We start from the raw sequence: 9,360 nt of genomic DNA on the forward strand, positions 1-9,360 counted from the left end.
TTCGGCCTCTGAGGGAGAGAGAAGGCTGGCCCAGTACCATCAGGGGCTAGCCTAAAGAAGAAGAGCCCTCCCTCCGGTCCATCTGCCTTGGTCCAGGCCTCAGAGGGAGAGAAGAATGCTGGACCTGATTCCCTCCCCCCCTCACCATTCCCTTCTCCTTTTGTGTCCTGTCTTTTAGATTGTAAGCCTGTGGGCGGGGAACTGTCTGTTATCCCCTCTATTGTAAACCGCTCGGATTCCCAGTGATTGGGCGGTATATAAATAAAACCTATTATTATTATTATTATTATTATTATTATTATTATTATATATTCAGCTAGACAACTAGTACATTTGGTTTTCAATGGTGGTTTCAAGGAGAGGGTAGGAAAGAAGGGGGAAAATGTAAATGTGTTTGTTAAAGGGTGGTGTTTTTTGTTCTTTTAAACTCCACCATAACCTTAGTGAATCCCTCCACTTCCCCTATTGGCTTTAAAAATCTGGAACAGAATTAATAATATATCTTTTTTTCCCTCCAGCATGTGTTTAACTCAGTATTCAACTCAGTTTAAAATGTGTGAATGCTTTTGAGCAAATTGTACAATGTTGTTGAAAATATTGTAAGCAATATAATTGGGAGGTATGCAATCAACACTTTTAAGATATTAAAATTATTTAAAATTATTAAACAAACAGATATATCTAGTAACAGAATACAGGTTAACTTTAGTGACAATGTTAGCATAAAAATGGAAAATTCTGTTCTTCAGACCAGCCTTTGCAATCAAAGAATGACTGTTGCATCATTTGAGGAGTCAAACACATCTTTTTAACTTGCAAGCAGGAAGAAGAGTGTTTCAATTCTTTGTCTCAATTAGGGAAAGTCAAAACTTGTGAAATGCCTAGAAAATGCAAGAGAGACATCTGGTGACAGGAGAAAGTAATGTTACCAACAACACAAGTCTATTTATTAGTGCAGTAAAGCCCAGTGACTTATGTGGAGCTAATTCATTAATAAATGGGTACTAGATTTTTGCTGAGAGACCCAGCAAGATTAGTGGTATGAATGCTGGTCTTTGACTCTAGAGACCAAGGTTCGAATCCCTGCTTAGCTGTAGAAACCCACCAGGTGACCTTGGGTAAGTCACACTCCCTCAGCTTCAGAGTAAGGCATAGGCAAACCCTCTCTGAACAAATCTTGCTAAGAAAACCCTGTGATAAAATCACCTTAAGGGTTCCATAAGTTGGAAATGACTTGCTGGCAAACCACAACAATCCATTTGCTGCAAACTGTGGCCTAAAGCAGGAATGGAGTTATTGGTTCAGGACTGTCCCCAGCTCCAAGGTTTCTGGGTCTAAATCTGAGACCTAGGAATGGCCCTTGGTGATATAATGAAGAGTTATGCATCAATTTAATCAGAAGGCAGATATAGAGCAGAATGGAAGGTGAACCCTGGTCCCATAACCACTGGAAGGGGGGCTAAATAAATAAATAGATACATATTCCAGAGATTCTTTGCAAGTGTTACCCAAAATGCAAGGGTCCTGAGAAGGCACCCACAATAAATATTCAAATGGGGGAAATTTATTAGCTCAATTGACAGCAGTTGAGAGGGCTTGTGCAACTAAATTGGGGATCAAGTCTGTGTACAACAATTCTGAGAAATAGAATTCCAGAGTGCAGGTTTTTATTTTAATTGTAATTACATAAATTCACCATCCACACAGAGACACTTTTGCACACAGCCAAGAATAAACTATATAAAAGGTGGTAGCAGATAGTAACGTAAGTTTGCAGAGGGCAATATGTACCGATTCTAGATGTGTGAGGACACTGTGAGATGGAAAATGGGTCAGAATCATTGTGTGGCCAGTTTATGCTGAGGAGCCAGGTGAGATAGAGTGTCTGTCTGCCTTCAGACAAGACTGAATTGGAGGTGTCTGGGCAGGCATATTCATACGGCAAAACAAATCCCAGGGCAGGCTTTGGGATGTGAAAGGATTTCCAGGAGGGAAGAATGAGCAAGAAAGTTGAGAATGGTTGGACAATCAGTGTAAATGTCCTTGGGAAAAGGAGTATCACTCACAAGGGGAGCGTATTTAGATTTCTGTTCATGTATAAATACCAGGTCTATCACCCACCTTCACTCCTATCAGTGCAGGGATTAAACAGATTCTAATTTTGATCAATCTATCCTGTCTAGGTCCTCTTGAGCTCCCTCAGGCTGAGCCTACCAGATCTGCTTATATGGCCAGGCAATTTCCCGCACTGGGGCACCCCCATGGCTACATGCTGTTAACATCCTTTTTGATATCACTTTGATATTGGCACAGAAGAGAGGTGCAGAGGGCTAGACCTTGGGGTAACACAAGCTGCTGCAACAAATCAATGAAGCCTTACATATTGTAGCAAGTTGCTACCTTATTAACTGAGCTGAAACACAGTCCTTTCCTCTTGTCTGGACATGAGCCCAGCAAAACTGGAGAATTTGTACCCATATCTACCACCTGAAAATGACCCATGAAAACTGAAGACTCAGGACCAGACCTAGCAACCCTACACCTAGGGTTTCATCCCCTAGTGTGAATGAAAGAGCCCTCCAGATGTTGGATTGCAATTTCCAGCATTCCTCACCATTGCCTATGTGTCTTAGGTCATTGGGACTTGCAGACTATCATCATTCAGAGAGCTACATTATTTCCATGCCTGGCCTAAATCCAATTGTTAGTTCAAACTAGAGCAGATCCATTGAGTTAATTCTTAAGTGACGAGTTCAACTGTTAAATAAATCCAAATTCAATAGGTCTGCTCTACCTGATGCTAGCATTGGATTTAGGCCTACATTTGCAGTATCACTGAATGGGCTGAACTGACAAACAACATATTTGTCAGTAAATGTATTAAGATGACTCTGGGAAAGGTTTGTATCATGCAATCACACAATACATAGAATTTTATGAGGTGTTCTGACAGTGTCACCATTACCTTGTAGCCCTCTAGGTTTTCCCACTGCTTCTTCTATCTCTTCTTCCTTATCAGGAAAAAAAAAAACAGGAAGGAAAAAAAATAGGTATACAAATTTAGTTTGAAAGCACTAGCAGGCTACTGTCTAGAAATATCTTTAGTCTTTGTTGGGTGTCTTTTGATGTGATACAGTTACAGCAGTTTGATGCCACTTTAACTGTCATGGCCCCATGTTAAGGAATCCTGGGATTTTTTTAGGTGAAGACTATGGATGCTTCTAGGCAGCAGCCTGCTAAAATGGAGTCATGAGAACTAAAGTAGAATGAAAGTAATATAACTGTGAACTGCAAACACATCTTTTGCATATCCAACATTTCACAGATAAAAACAGGGAAACTTTGGTGGGGTACAGGGCACCAAAAAGAGGCGCCTCCTCGGCACTTCTCTTTGCTGCGCAGGAGCATCGCAGCATACAAATTGTGCGGTGCTGCTGTGCAGCAAAAAAGCAGCTCCAAAAAGCAGCTCCTTTTTGCAGCGGCAAAAAGCACCAGAGACAGTGCGGTTATGGTGCAGCTGTGACATCATCATTACGCACGCCGTCTGTATGGCACTGCGTAATGGTGGTACGTCCACGACGTGCTAGGGTTGTGGGGCATGTGCACACACCGCCCTGAGGCAACCCTAGCATGTCGTGGACGTGCCACAAAGGGCCCATCTGTACAGGGCCTTTGGTATCCTAAGAACATTCCTGTTTTCAGTTTCTCATAGAGAACTTCATTATCTGAGCAGAGATGACAATTACAAAACACTTCATAGTTCAGCAAAGCAACTGATAGGAAACAGTTGCAGACTATTTTCTGCACCTGCTTGTACTGTGCTGTAATGTGTAGACAGGAAATAGCTACAATATTACAGTACCAATATTTTACACAATATCTGTGTGTCAGATGGATTCATATAAAGAAAATAAAAGGAAAATGTTTGTTCTCAATTGGAACAATTAGAACTAGGAGAGGGACTGTTTTTATGTGGACCAAGATGCCAGATCTTCACATGACTGGTTAGAGGGGCTCAGTTTGTATGTGTGCATATCCTTTTTCAGACATTTTATCAAAAATCGTACATTTATTTTCATTCAGCATTTCATGAGCAGACAACATACCCAAGAACCGGTATATTATATCTGCTCCAGCCTATTTTATTTCCATGTGCAAATCTACAGCGCTACATAACTAAAGCATAATAATAAAAGCGTAACATGTAGTATTTAAACATGTAATTAAAAAAAAAGAATAGCAACTATTAGCCAGAAAGATAAAAGATGTCAATAAATGATCCAGTTTTTTCTAGTGAGCTCAAGTGGGTTCCTGTAACAAAGCAATTCATTCATGTTCAGTTATTTGGATCCCCCCCCCCTTTTTTTTTAAACATGGAAACAATGGTTTGGTTCTCTTTTTGTGCACTGTCTTGTATTTTACTTCAGTAATTTGTATTCACGACACCCACAGGTTTTTAGTGGCTCACTTGTGGCTAGCTCTATATACTGCAAGGAAGATTGGACACATATCACTTTTCTTTGCATTGGGACATGGCACATTTCACCACAGGAGAGCTACTCCAGCTTCCCTGTCTCCATTTTGGATCACTTTTTCTAGTGTTATCCTGATGAATTTTCATTCTCCCTTTTTCTTCTCTGAACCTGTAAGGTTACTTTTTAAAAATAATTCATTCTGGTTGCTAGTCAATAGTGTTTCAGAGGTAGCCCATTACAAGTACTCATTATAATGCTGAAAAATCAACCTTCACTTTACTTGTAATGCTGCGCATTAGTTTTTCTGTTTTCTATTTTGTGTGTGTGTGTGTGTGTGTGTGTGAAAGGAGATGCTTAGGAGTGAACAGATAGTTGCATAAATCTTTAAAAATTCTGCCACAATACCTCTTAAGATACCCTTTAAAGTAATTATATAAGTTAGTAGAAGCAATTGCTAGTTACTAGCAATTTTGCTTTTCTTATGTTATTTTTCAAATGTAGTTTCATTACACTCTTATAACTCCCCAAAAGTAACGAGTTCCAATTATAGCTAGTTATTCCACATGCTGTAAAGGTAAAGCTAAAGGTAGTCCCTTGACATGAATGTTTAGTTGCAACCGATGGTAGGGGATGGTGCTCATCTCTGTTATTAAGCCAAAGAGCTAGTGTTGTCCGAGGACTGCTCTGGGGGCCATGTGGCCAGCATGACTGCACCAAACGCTGTTAATTTCCCACTGAAGTGGTGCCTATTTATCTACTTGCATGTGCATGCTTTTGAACTGCTAGGTTGGCAGAAGCTAGGACTAGTGACAGGAGCTCACCCTATCATGCAGAACGTGGGTCTTGAACTACCAACCTTCTGATCTTCTGGTCATTAGAATTGGCATCTTAACCACTAAGCCACCGCATCCCCTAATCACATGCTGTACTTTCTATATAACAGGGGTAGGCAACCCGGCCTGGCGAGGCCTTGGGATCAGCCCCAGCCCGGTCCTGCCGCCGATTGCCGCCGGGGCCTTTGGCCTCTCGCGCGGGGGGCAATTGTCTATAGAAGCCTCAGAAACATTTATTTATTTATTTAGGTATTTATATCCCGCCCTTCAGCCCTAATGGCTCTCAGGGCAGCTTACAATTATTATTTTTAATCAGACAGTTCCCTGCCCTCAGGCTTACAATCTAAGAGACACGAAACAAAAGAAGAAGGGAATGGTGGAGGGAAAGGGGATGAGGTCCAGTGGTTCTTCTCTCTCTCTGAGGCCTGGACCAAGGCAGATGGATTGGAGGGAGGGCTCTTCCTTCTAAACATGCATTTATATTAACATTTTTTTTAAAAAAATCAACAAATTTTTGCACGTGCCCTCCATTTTTTATAAAAAAGTGTCCTCCATTTGAAAATTATGTCCTCCATTTGTCCCGGTTTATTTATTTAATTGTAAAAAAATTTATTTAATTATTTATTTTTTGCCTGTGGCCCCCCAGTTGTCTGAGGGACAGCAACTCGGCCCCCGGCTCAAAAAGGTTGCCTACCCCTGCTATATAACAACAGTGAGCCTACATCAGTTTCAGTTAGAGAAGCCATTATGGTATATTTGGATGCATGAACCTACTTAATGTTATTTCCTAGTATCTTACAGCTGAAGAGAGTAATTTCTTTTCGAAGATCAAATGTATGATGGATTTTAAAATATGCATGGAATAGCCGACTGCTTTCTTTGAAAGCTGTTAGGCTTCCCAGTGTTTCTGAGAAGTCACAATCCTGTTTAGAAATTTAAGACCAATCTCTTAATAGCTGTTGCTAAGGAAATCATATTGATTGGTTTTAATCACAAGCCAAGCAGTTATGGCTTAAGAAGTGAGTGTGCTCTTGCATAAGACTCTTGGGTTAATTGTTGCAGCATTAAAGTATCAAAGAGCAGCAAATGTAGTCAAAAGTATAATATATAGCTATAGCTGCTTTCATAATACCCATATTCTTGTTCAGTGTTAGCCATGATCAGCATTGTTATTTTTATAAACATTTGAAAACTACCCAGCTTTCACATATTATGGATCATAACAAAAAAATAACAACAGGACTTTCAGTCAGGTAGATAGACCATGCTTTTACTCACTGCTGAATGACAATGTGGGAAGCTGTTCATGGGATTCTTTATATGAGAAGACAATAGCTGGTGGCAAAAACAACAATGAAGGGCACAACTTCTCAGCATATACTAATGCAGCAGCAGTCCTGATGAATTAAAAGCCATGACTCATATCTCATGTGCTTCTCCCACTGAAAGGGATACTATTTTTAGTAATGACACATCATTCATCCAATTTACAAGAGAAATGCAGGTCACAATTGTTCACTTTCAGACCTTTCAGGCTTGGGTCAAAGTATTTTGACAAGGGCCATAAATAATCTGTTATACACAGAGCAGTCCAGATGGCAGTGGTACCTTGATGATGGTCAACAGTACAGTACTTTGCCAGAGTAATGCACCTTACAATAAAGTGTAGGGTTCCTACAATGCCATGTATTGTGGTGGTACTACACCTGCCTGAAACAAATAGAAAAGTGGCAAATCATCGTGCTAAAACTAGGAAGGGCAGACATGGTACCTTGCTTCAATGCTATAATAGTATGGTGAACAATTAAGAGATGAAACTAGGAGGCACAAGGAAAATAGGGTAGTGGGGCACATAATGATGCCCTCCTCCTTTGGATTCAAACTACAGGAAAAGAGATACTGTCTAAACATTAGGAAGAGGTTCCTGATGATAAGAGCTGTTTGACAATGGAATCTATTGCCTTGGAGTGGGGTGGTCTCCTTCTTTGGAGAATTATTTTGTTTTGTTTTGTTTGTAAAATATTTTTATTGATAATTCTTAATTAAGAAAAAATGTAAAGAACATTAAAAAGACTCACACATGACAGCTAGTGGACAGAATCCAACAAAAGGTTAAACAAACAAACAACCCCTCCCAGAGAATAAACACACATGTAAACAAAGCAAAACAAACAAACAGCCCTAACCATCTGTCTTTTACTTTCCCAACCAACTCCCCACCCATAAATCTTATATTGCGCTACTTTTCTTTGCCTCCAGGCTTCTACTCTGACATATAATACTTCCTCGCTAAATATTATTCAGTTATATAAACAACCTTCTCCATAACACAGAAAAAGGATCATTTACAATTCAAATCTAATAATTAAATTATCTCCTGGTCTTTTTTTTTATAACACACACACACACTGTATATAATGCATACAAAATGCATATTCTATAAAATATTCCAGGTCTGTAAATACATTTGCATTTAATAAATTAGTCAATTTATCCAACATGGCAAGAACAACCACTTCCTCTACAGTTTCTTCTTTGAATGTTTTAAAGCAGAGTCTGGATGACCATCTGTCGAAAATGCTTTGTTTGTGTATTCCTGTATAGCAGGGGGGTTCCTGTATAGCATGAGGTTGGACTGGATGGTCCTTGTGGTCTCTTCCAACTCTATGATTCTGTGATTCCAGAAAATAAAACTACCAGGGCCTTGACCAACACACTTTTACCCTTTTTGTAATTTACACCAGAATAGCACATATAATTAGTTGGATCTCCTCAACATACACTGTCTAGTCATGTGAGCAACGGTCCCATAGAAGTAAAACATCTCTCTGGATTTTGACTTGGAGCAAAATACAGTTGGCCCTGTATATCCATGGATTCTTTATCCATGGATTCAAGCATATATTAAAAAAATATAAATTCCAAATAGCAGTAAGGGCTGTTCGACAGTGGAACACACTCCCTTGGAGTGTAGTGGAATCTCCTTCCTTGGAGGTCTTTAAACAGAGGCTGAATGGCCATCTGTCGGGGATGCTTTGATTTGGATTTCCTGCATGGTAGCGGGTTGGACTGGGTGGCCTTTGCAGTCTCTTCCAACTCTATGATTCTATGATTCTGCCTTTTTATATAAGGAACATTGTACTGTGTCATTGCATTTAATGGGACCTGAGTATCCACAGATGTTGGTATCCATGGGGGATCCTGAAATCAAATCCCAGCCCACTGTATCTGCTGAGGAATGGCAAAATGAATGGCACAAAATAAAAACAGATTAAATCATAGACTATGGAAGATGTTGCATCTCCTCAGGCTAAAGCCCAAGTATAAAATCAGCATACTGTGTAAATAATGATTCCAGCCATCTCAATAGCTTGTTGAGAAGCTACAATGGAGTAGTGAATGTGAATCTAAGAGGCCTAAATTAAAAAAAAATTACTACAGAAGTTTGGGCTCAAAGGGATGCTCAGCGAATTCAGTATCCACTAACCCAGCTGAACATGCCTTAATCTAGATGTAACTCTTGTTTTAAACATACTGGAGTTGTAGATCTTACTGTAAACCTAAAAAAAATGTTTTATGCTTCCTTATGCATAATCATTCCACCTCTTTAAGAAATATATTGTCCTCCAAGTAGGTTTTCAATTTTCACTTTATCAAAGATGCTGTACTGAAATGGATAACCATTAAATTAATTGCCTTATAATTACCAGCTCAAAACCCTGAAGTAATTTCAGTTTAATAAAGAGTCATGCCCCCTCAACTCTATTTCAGTCAATAAACTCTTTGGCTTTTGGGTGAGAGACTAACAAGTAATGTTATCTGATCACTCTGTTCTTGCAAAGTCAGCAATAATTCTGTGGTATTTTAAAATTTAACAAAGATTAATGTACAAGTCCCAGCAAGAAATTAAAAGTGTTATTTTGAAAGTTATTTGAACAATGCAGTGTATCATTATATTCTGAAAGAAGTTCTGATAAATATGCAGTCTGATAAACATTTAAAGGTTCTTTTTAATATTATACTACTGACATAGCAAACCTACAATATCCTTT

General features: G+C 39.3%; 1 long non-coding RNA gene across 1 annotated transcript; it reads right to left on the reverse strand.

Moving 5' to 3' along the window:
* Positions 1-275: 275 nt before the first annotated feature.
* LOC121926379 lies at positions 276-6,710 on the reverse strand. Its single transcript, XR_006103004.1, has 3 exons — positions 6,587-6,710; positions 2,966-3,011; positions 276-881 (listed from the first exon to the last, which is right to left on the reverse strand). It is a non-coding gene; the product is annotated as an uncharacterized LOC121926379 (long non-coding RNA).
* Between the last annotated feature and the right edge of the window lie 2,650 nt (positions 6,711-9,360).

This window comes from Sceloporus undulatus, chromosome 3 (genome assembly GCF_019175285.1).
Source record: "Sceloporus undulatus isolate JIND9_A2432 ecotype Alabama chromosome 3, SceUnd_v1.1, whole genome shotgun sequence".
Taxonomy (NCBI): domain Eukaryota; kingdom Metazoa; phylum Chordata; class Lepidosauria; order Squamata; family Phrynosomatidae; genus Sceloporus; species Sceloporus undulatus.